The following is a 7,580-nucleotide window of genomic DNA, read 5'->3' on the forward strand; positions in this document are numbered from 1 at the left end:
CTTCAAGGCGATACCTGTACGAGTCTGCAAGAACCGCAGTGTTACTGGGTCTGGGATTCCCCCTAAAGCAGATATAGCTTAGACAACAATGCCAAAGTTCTTTTACATATCTGAAAAGCCTTCCCAAGAAGGAAGGGTACAAACAAGCCCTGACTGCAAAGACTACAATAAATACCTAGCCCTCAATGCCCAGACACAGATGAACATCCACAAGTACCAAGATGACCGAGGAAAACATGACCTCACTAAATGAACTACATAAGGCATCAGGAATCAGTCCTGGAGAAACAGAGACATGGGACCTTTTAGACAGAATTCAAAATAGCTATTTTGAAGAAACTCAAAAATATTCAAGATAACACAGAGAAAGAATTCAGAACTCTGTCAGATAAATTTAACAAAGAGATTGAAATAATTAAAAAGAAATGAGCAGAAATTCAGGAGCTGAAAATTGCAGCTGGTATACTGAACATCGTAGTCTTTTAATAGTGGAAGAAAGAATTAGTGTGCTTGCAGACAGGCTATTTGGCAATCAGCAGCCCTTGGGGCTGCTCTGTTTATGGAGTAGCCATTCTTTTATTCCTTTACTTTCTTAATAAACTTGCTTTCACTTTGTACTGTGGACTTGTCCTGAATTCTTCCTTGTGTGAGATCCAAGAACCCTCTCTTGGGTTTTGGATCCAGACCCCTTTCCTGTAACGTTAGCATATCAATTATTCTCATTTAAAAACAGTTTTTAGTGTTTTCCAATGTATTAAATAATATTAAACTAATCTTAGTCTACTTTGAAATAACTCTATACCATTTCACATGTGGTTCACATACTGTATAACACAATATCCCCAGTAGCTCCCTCCCATACCTTGTGAAATTGCTGTCATTTATTTTACTTATCCATTTGCTAAAATCACCCATCACATTGTTACCATTATTACTTTAAACAAAAACATATTTTAAGTTACTTATCAATTTTTAAAAATTATGCCTTCATTTATTTCTTTCCTGATGCTCCTTCCTTCTTTATGTAAATCAAAGTTTCCAGCCTATACAATTTTCTTTTTTCTTGAGACGGAGTCTCGCTCCGTAGCCCAGGCGGGAGTGCAGTGGCCAGATCTCGGCTCACTGCAAGCTCCACCGCCTGGGCTTAGGCCATTCTCCTGCCTCAGCCTCCTGAGTAGCTGGGACTACAGGCGCCCGCCACCTCACCCGGCTAGGTTTTTTTTGTATTTTGTAGTAGAGACGGGGTTTCACCGTGTTAGCCAGGATGGTCTCGATCTCCTGACCTCATGATCCGCCCGTCTCGGCCCCCCAAAGTGCTGGGATTAAAAGCTTGAGCCACCGCGCCCGGCCTACAATTTTCATTTCATTATCCTTTTTTACCTTTCTTCTAGGGCAGCACTGCTCGTGATGAATTCCCTCAGTTCTTGTTTTTTGGAGAAAGTCTTTAATTCTCTGTAATTTGTAGGGCAATCTAACAGGATACAGAATCCTAGGATGGTGGTTTTTCTTTGAACTCTTCTAATATTTTAGTCCACTCTCCTTGCTTGCATGGTTTGTGACAAGAAGTCTACTGTAATTCTCATCTTTTTTCCTTTCTATGTAAAGCATTTCATTTTCTTTGGCTTCTTTCAATATTTTTCTCTTTGTCTTTGGTTTTCTTCAGTTTGAATATGATATAACTGGTTGTAGTTTTCTTTGGCACTTTTCCTGGCTAGTGTTCTGTAAGCTTTCTGGATCTGTGGTTTGGTATGTGTCATTTATTTTGAAAAATTCTCCTCTGCTATTACTTGAAATATTTCTTCTGCTGTGTTCTCTCTTCTCCACTGCTATTCTAATTCCACAAGTCACATTAAACAAAGTATACTACATTTCTGAGATAATGTTTTAGTATTATTTTTCTCTTTGTATTTTATTTTGGGAAATTTCTATTGACATATCTTCATGCTCACTATTTTCTTGATGTTTAACCTAGTGATAAGTATATCATAGACATTCTTCATTTTTGTTGTAGTGTTTTTGTTTTCCAGCATTTTCTATTGACACTCTCTTACAATCTAAATGTCTTTGCATAGTTTGCCCGTATTTTCTTGCTTTTACCTATTTTTTCCATTAGATCCCTTAACATATTATTCACAATTACTTTACATTTCCTGTTCTATGTCATATCTGAGCATGGTTCTGATGCTTAATTTGTGATTTTTCTTGTCTTTTGGTGTGACTTGTAATTTTCTGATTAAAGCTGGACGTGATACGTCATGTAATAAAAATTTAGATATTTTTCTAGGCCTTTAGTATGTGGTCTTATGTTAATTTGGCTAAGAGCTGTGCTGTGTTTTATGTTTACTGTCGCTGTGGGTGCCAAATGCTTTACATTTCTCTTGTATCCTTATTTTTGTCTCCTGTGTTTTTTTGGGATTTCCTAAAAACTCATTCTCAGACGGAATTTGCATCTTGCAGCTCTTTCAGCTACTATTGTTGTAGTGGAGCCCTGTTGGTATGCTGGTAAAGTGAGAGGAAGAAGGGATATTCTATAATCATATAACTAAATCTCAGTTTTATCAGTGTGCCTGTGTTCCAAGGCTGTGTGACCTATGCTTAGATCTCTTAGCCTTTTTCTTCCCTCTTAGATGAGACAGAAAGGTCAGAGGGGGCCAGGGTGGGAGAGATGCCCTTTCCCCAGATGAGATAAGACTAGTAAGGTCATTTCCCCCGAAGAATAAGGCCTTTGCTCTGGAGAATACTCGGTGTGTTTTTCACAATGGTTACTCTTCTCTTCCCTTGATAAAGCCAGTGGAGAATCTTTCTTAGCTTTTCACAGTAAGCATCTAGTTTAGTTCCTGAAGATAAAACCCACAAAAATGCAGGGTCCTCCTAGCAGCATAGCATCCCTCCACTCCAGGATTTCTCACTTTCAAGCTAGTCTACGTTCAGCTCCAGCAGTTGATTAACATTACAAGTTGAATATCCCCACCAAGTGTGGCTACAGTGGCTTTTTCTTCAGGTAAGCAGATCTTAGCTGTGACTTGCTGGATTTGCCTATTTTTCCAGATTTGGGGCAATCTCATTTCTCTACTGCATCCAAGAAAAAATGTTGAGTTTTAGTTTGTTTAGTTTTTTCTTGTGGTATGAACAGGAGTGATGACTTCCAAACTTGACTTGTTGAAGCTGAAACTAGAAGTCTTAGGTTTTTGTTTTTATAATTATGTTTTTATTTCTGTGATTTCTGGGTACTTTTTAAATGGATGGAATGTAATATCCTCTAGAATATTTAAGATTCGAAACAAATTATAGGAAGATCTTAAAATAAGTAAAACGTGTCTTGCCTCCTTGGGTATTAGTTCTTTCATTTGTGGAGTAAGTTGTCATTCTTTTGAGGTGTAGGTCCTCTTCAAATGTTTGGTTATATTTGCCATTCAGGATCCCTGCTCTACTTTATGTGGATGCCATTTCTGACTACAGAAGATTTTTTCTGAAATTTTTAAGAGTTTTGCTGGATATGCTACTGAAGAGGTTGTGCTCAATGCTTTGCATTTGGGGTGAAGAATCTGTTTCTCCTGATACATTACCCTGATTCTCCTTCCAAATGATGAAATCCTTCATCAACAAATGCATGAAGAAGTGGAGGTTCCACCAGCCTTGTGCTCTAAAAAAGTTTTCAGTTAAGCATCCTGATTATTTTCCCAGAGCCCTTTTATTTTCTCTAATTTCATCATACCTGAGACTAAACAACCTCTGAAATTATCCTCCCTTTTAATTATCTTTTTTCAATGTGTTTTGGTCTGTGGTCTCCTTCTTTCATTCAATTCATCAGTGTTCTATCTTCTAGAAAGCCTTCGACATTTTTGATTTGCTGCTTATTCACTCTTATTTTGTTGTTTTTATAAATTGCAAATGACTTTTATTACAATTTGGGATTCATTAAGGTCTTTTTCTGGAACAGTTTCTCACATTATAAACTCATATTTGTTAGGCTGATTTTCTGATTAAACTTATAACTTCAACAGATTTAAAAATAGTCATCATATCTCTATCCCTATCAAGAATGACAGCTTTTACTTACAGATCTACATTAAGTTAATACATATATGAATAAATGAAGTGTATATAATAGCTATGCTTCATCTTGTTTTGGAATTACACTTATTCCGGACTTACATCTACACAACTAATGGCAATATCCTTTCCTTGGTTTGGGATTAAATGAATTGGGAGAAAAAAAGAAAAAAGAAGAAAGAAAAAAAATCTAGAGAAGGAAATAGGTTTCTATCTTCACCACCACTGCACAGAAAAGGAAGCTTCCCATTTGTCCTCTGACTTCTCCAACCTTCTGCCCCATCACACTGTTCTTATGACACTGGACTCATTGGTTATGCACTACACAGATATGGCATAACATTTCCTTCTGTTCTTTCACTGCCTTCCCTTATATGGAACTTCAATTTTCTTCCTCTGGGTGTGGGGCAGCTATTTTCAGTCTAAATAGGCTGGCCACTCAGCTAGCCCCACTTAATCACCAAGCCAATGCAGAGAAGGCAAAGCATATGCACTGCATCATATGTGATATTTTGTCTAATTTGTTTCCATCTTAGGTTCTATTTTAGTGATCTGGTGGAGTGACCCTCACTACCAGTCTATAATCTGTAAACTTTATATGACCCCAGTGATTTTTTCCTTCTTCTAGGTATCTATTAATGGATGGTATGAGGAAATATGTTGTTATTCTTCCTTTTAAGTAAAACCTTTCTGAAATGAACTGTGAGTATTTTTGTTTAGTTTTTTTTATAAGCGTGAACTTAACTCTGCTATTCCACTAGGCATGCAAGGGAATAAGAAAAATATGGAACCCAAAGGGACTGCAGTAAGACCCCAAAGATTATAGGACATTGTGAGCAAATGGGGTGAAGAAGTTCTCTCCTGACCTACAGAAGGAATGGTCTGGTGATTAAGATAAAACATAAGTTCAATTTATTAGATTTGTCCATAGTCAGCAATGGTGATCTACTTGCTAGTCTTACCATTCCTGGACCCAAAGTGCTCCACGGCTTCCATGATATTCTTGACTTCCTTCACTTTGCAAAGACTACATGCTTGCCATTCAATCACTCAGTCGTGGCAGTGCAGATGAAACACGGGAAACTGTTTATGTTGGGTCCGGCATTTGTCATGGACAAGATGCCAGGACCTGTATGCTTCAGGATTCTCATCATCAAATTTCCCCCCATAGATGGACTTGCCACCACTGCCATTATGACATGTGAAGTCACCACCCTCACACATAAACCTTGGAATAATTCTGGGAAAGCAGAAACCCTTACAACCAAATCCTTTCTCTCCAGTGCTCAGAGCATGAACATTTTTTGCTGTCTTTGGAACTTTGTCTACAAACAGCTTGAAGGAAACTTAGCCCAAGGGCTCACCAGCAATAGTGTTGTTGAAGAACACAGTGAGGTTGACCATGGCTGGTGGCAAGGGGCTCCAGGTAGTGTTGGCACCTTCAAAGCTGAAAGATTTTTTGAATAATCCAAATTATTTGACTACTTTTATTTCTGTTTGCTGGTCTTTAAAAATTCAAGCAATCGCTGCTCAAGCCATTCAATACCTTGACGGAGCCCCAGTCATATTTGAATGAATTTTACCCATGAACCAGATATTTAGTCTATGATTAAAACATTTGCTTTAAGAAATTAAATTTCTGAAAGCATTTAAAATAAAATGGAGTGATTAGAAGCTTGGAATCATTACTCTTATTATTCCTGCTATTTTTTTTATTTAGATAAAACTTACATTAACCATAAAAGATAGAAGACTTGGCGACAGAGTCTCAACCTCACCGCTGCTGCCACCACTGTCCTGAGACTGCTGAACCCCTGTCCATCTGCCGCCACCACCCACTCTGGACACAGAACATCCAGTCATGGATAAAAATGAGCTGGTTCAGAAGACCAAACTGGCTGAACAGGCTGAGCGATATGATAGCATGGCAGCCTGCATGAAGTCTGTAACTGAGCAAGGAGCTGAATTATCCAATGAGGAGAAGAATCTTCTCTCAGTTGCTTATAAAAATGTTGTAGGAGCCCGTAGGTCATCTTAGATGGTCATCTCAAGTATTGAACAAAAGACGGAAGATGCTGAGGAAAAAACAGCAGATGGCTGGAGAATACAGAGAGAAAATTGAGATGGAGCTAAGAGATATCTACAATGATGTACTGTCTCTTTTGGAAAAGTTCTTGATCCCCAGCGCTTCACAAGCAGAGAGCAAAGTTTTCTATTTGAAAATGAAAGGAGATTACTACCATTACTTGGCTGAGGTTGCCACTGGTGATGACAAGAAAGGGATTGTGGATCAGTCACAACAAGCATACCAAGAAGCTTTTGAAATCAGCAAAAAGGAAATGTAGCCGACACATCCTATCAGACTGGGTCGGGCCCTTAACTTCTCTTGTTCTATTATGAGATTCTGAACTCCCCAGATAAAGCCTGCTCCCTTGCAAAGATGGCTTTTGATGAAGCCATTGCTGAACCTGATACATTAAGTGAAGAGTCATACAAAGACAGCACACTAATAATGCAATTACCGAGAGACGACTTGACATTGTGAACATTGGATACCTAAGGAGACAAAGCTGAAGCAGGAGAAATGGGAAAATTAACCGGCCTCTAATTTTAGTCTGCCTCATTCTAAAATTTACACAGTAGACCACTTGTCATCCATGGTGTCCCACAAATAGTTTTTTGTTTATAATTTATGACAGGTTTGTGTTACTTCTATTTGAATTTCTGTATTTCCCATGTTGTTTTTATGTTTAATATTAGGGGAGTAGTGGTCAGGCATGGTGATTCATGCCTGTAATCCCAGCACTTTGGGAAGCCGAGGTGGGTGGATCACCTGAGGTCAGAAGTTCGAGACCAGCCTGGCCAACATGGTGAAACCCCGTCTCTACTGAAGATACAAAAATTAGCCAGGCGTGGTGGCAGGTGCCTGTAATCCCAGCTACCCAGGAGGCTGAGGCAGGAGAATCGCTTGAACCCGGGAGGCAGAGGTTGCAGTGAGCCAGGATCACACCATTGCACTCCAGCCTGGGGGACAAGAGTGAGACTTTGTCTCACATACACACACACACACACACATATACACACACACATATATACATACACACATATACATATATATAATATATATATTTGGGGAGTAAAGCCAGTTAACATTTAGGGAGTTATCTGTTTTCATCTTGAGGTGGCCAATATGGGGATGTGGGATTTTTATACAAGTTATAAATGTTTGGTATGGTACTTTCAGAACATTGTGGCTTCACAAGGTCCAGTGTTAAAACTGCTTCCATATCTAACCAAAGAAAATTGCCTACATATTGACTTGTCCTGGTGGGGAATAAAAAGGATCACTGGTTCCAGTCACAGGTGTATTAATTGTGGGTACTTGAATGTTTGGAGCACTTACAAGGCTGTGGTAGAAACAGATATCCCATGGATACCACATGTTAAACCATATATATCTGTGGAATACTCAATCTCACTGTGCACACCTTTCACTACAGCTGCAGAAGTGTTCCTTTAGATAAAGT

At 38.8% G+C, this 7,580-nt stretch overlaps 2 pseudogenes; one reads left to right on the forward strand and one right to left on the reverse strand.

The window, feature by feature from the left end:
* Positions 1–4,968: 4,968 nt before the first annotated feature.
* On the reverse strand, positions 4,969–5,457 carry LOC105537825 (annotated as a pseudogene).
* A 427-nt stretch (positions 5,458–5,884) lies between these two features.
* Positions 5,885–6,815, forward strand: LOC105537826 (annotated as a pseudogene).
* The last annotated feature ends 765 nt before the right edge of the window (positions 6,816–7,580 follow it).

Source organism: Mandrillus leucophaeus, unplaced genomic scaffold (genome assembly GCF_000951045.1).
Source record: "Mandrillus leucophaeus isolate KB7577 unplaced genomic scaffold, Mleu.le_1.0 Scaffold18, whole genome shotgun sequence".
In the NCBI taxonomy this organism is placed as follows: domain Eukaryota; kingdom Metazoa; phylum Chordata; class Mammalia; order Primates; family Cercopithecidae; genus Mandrillus; species Mandrillus leucophaeus.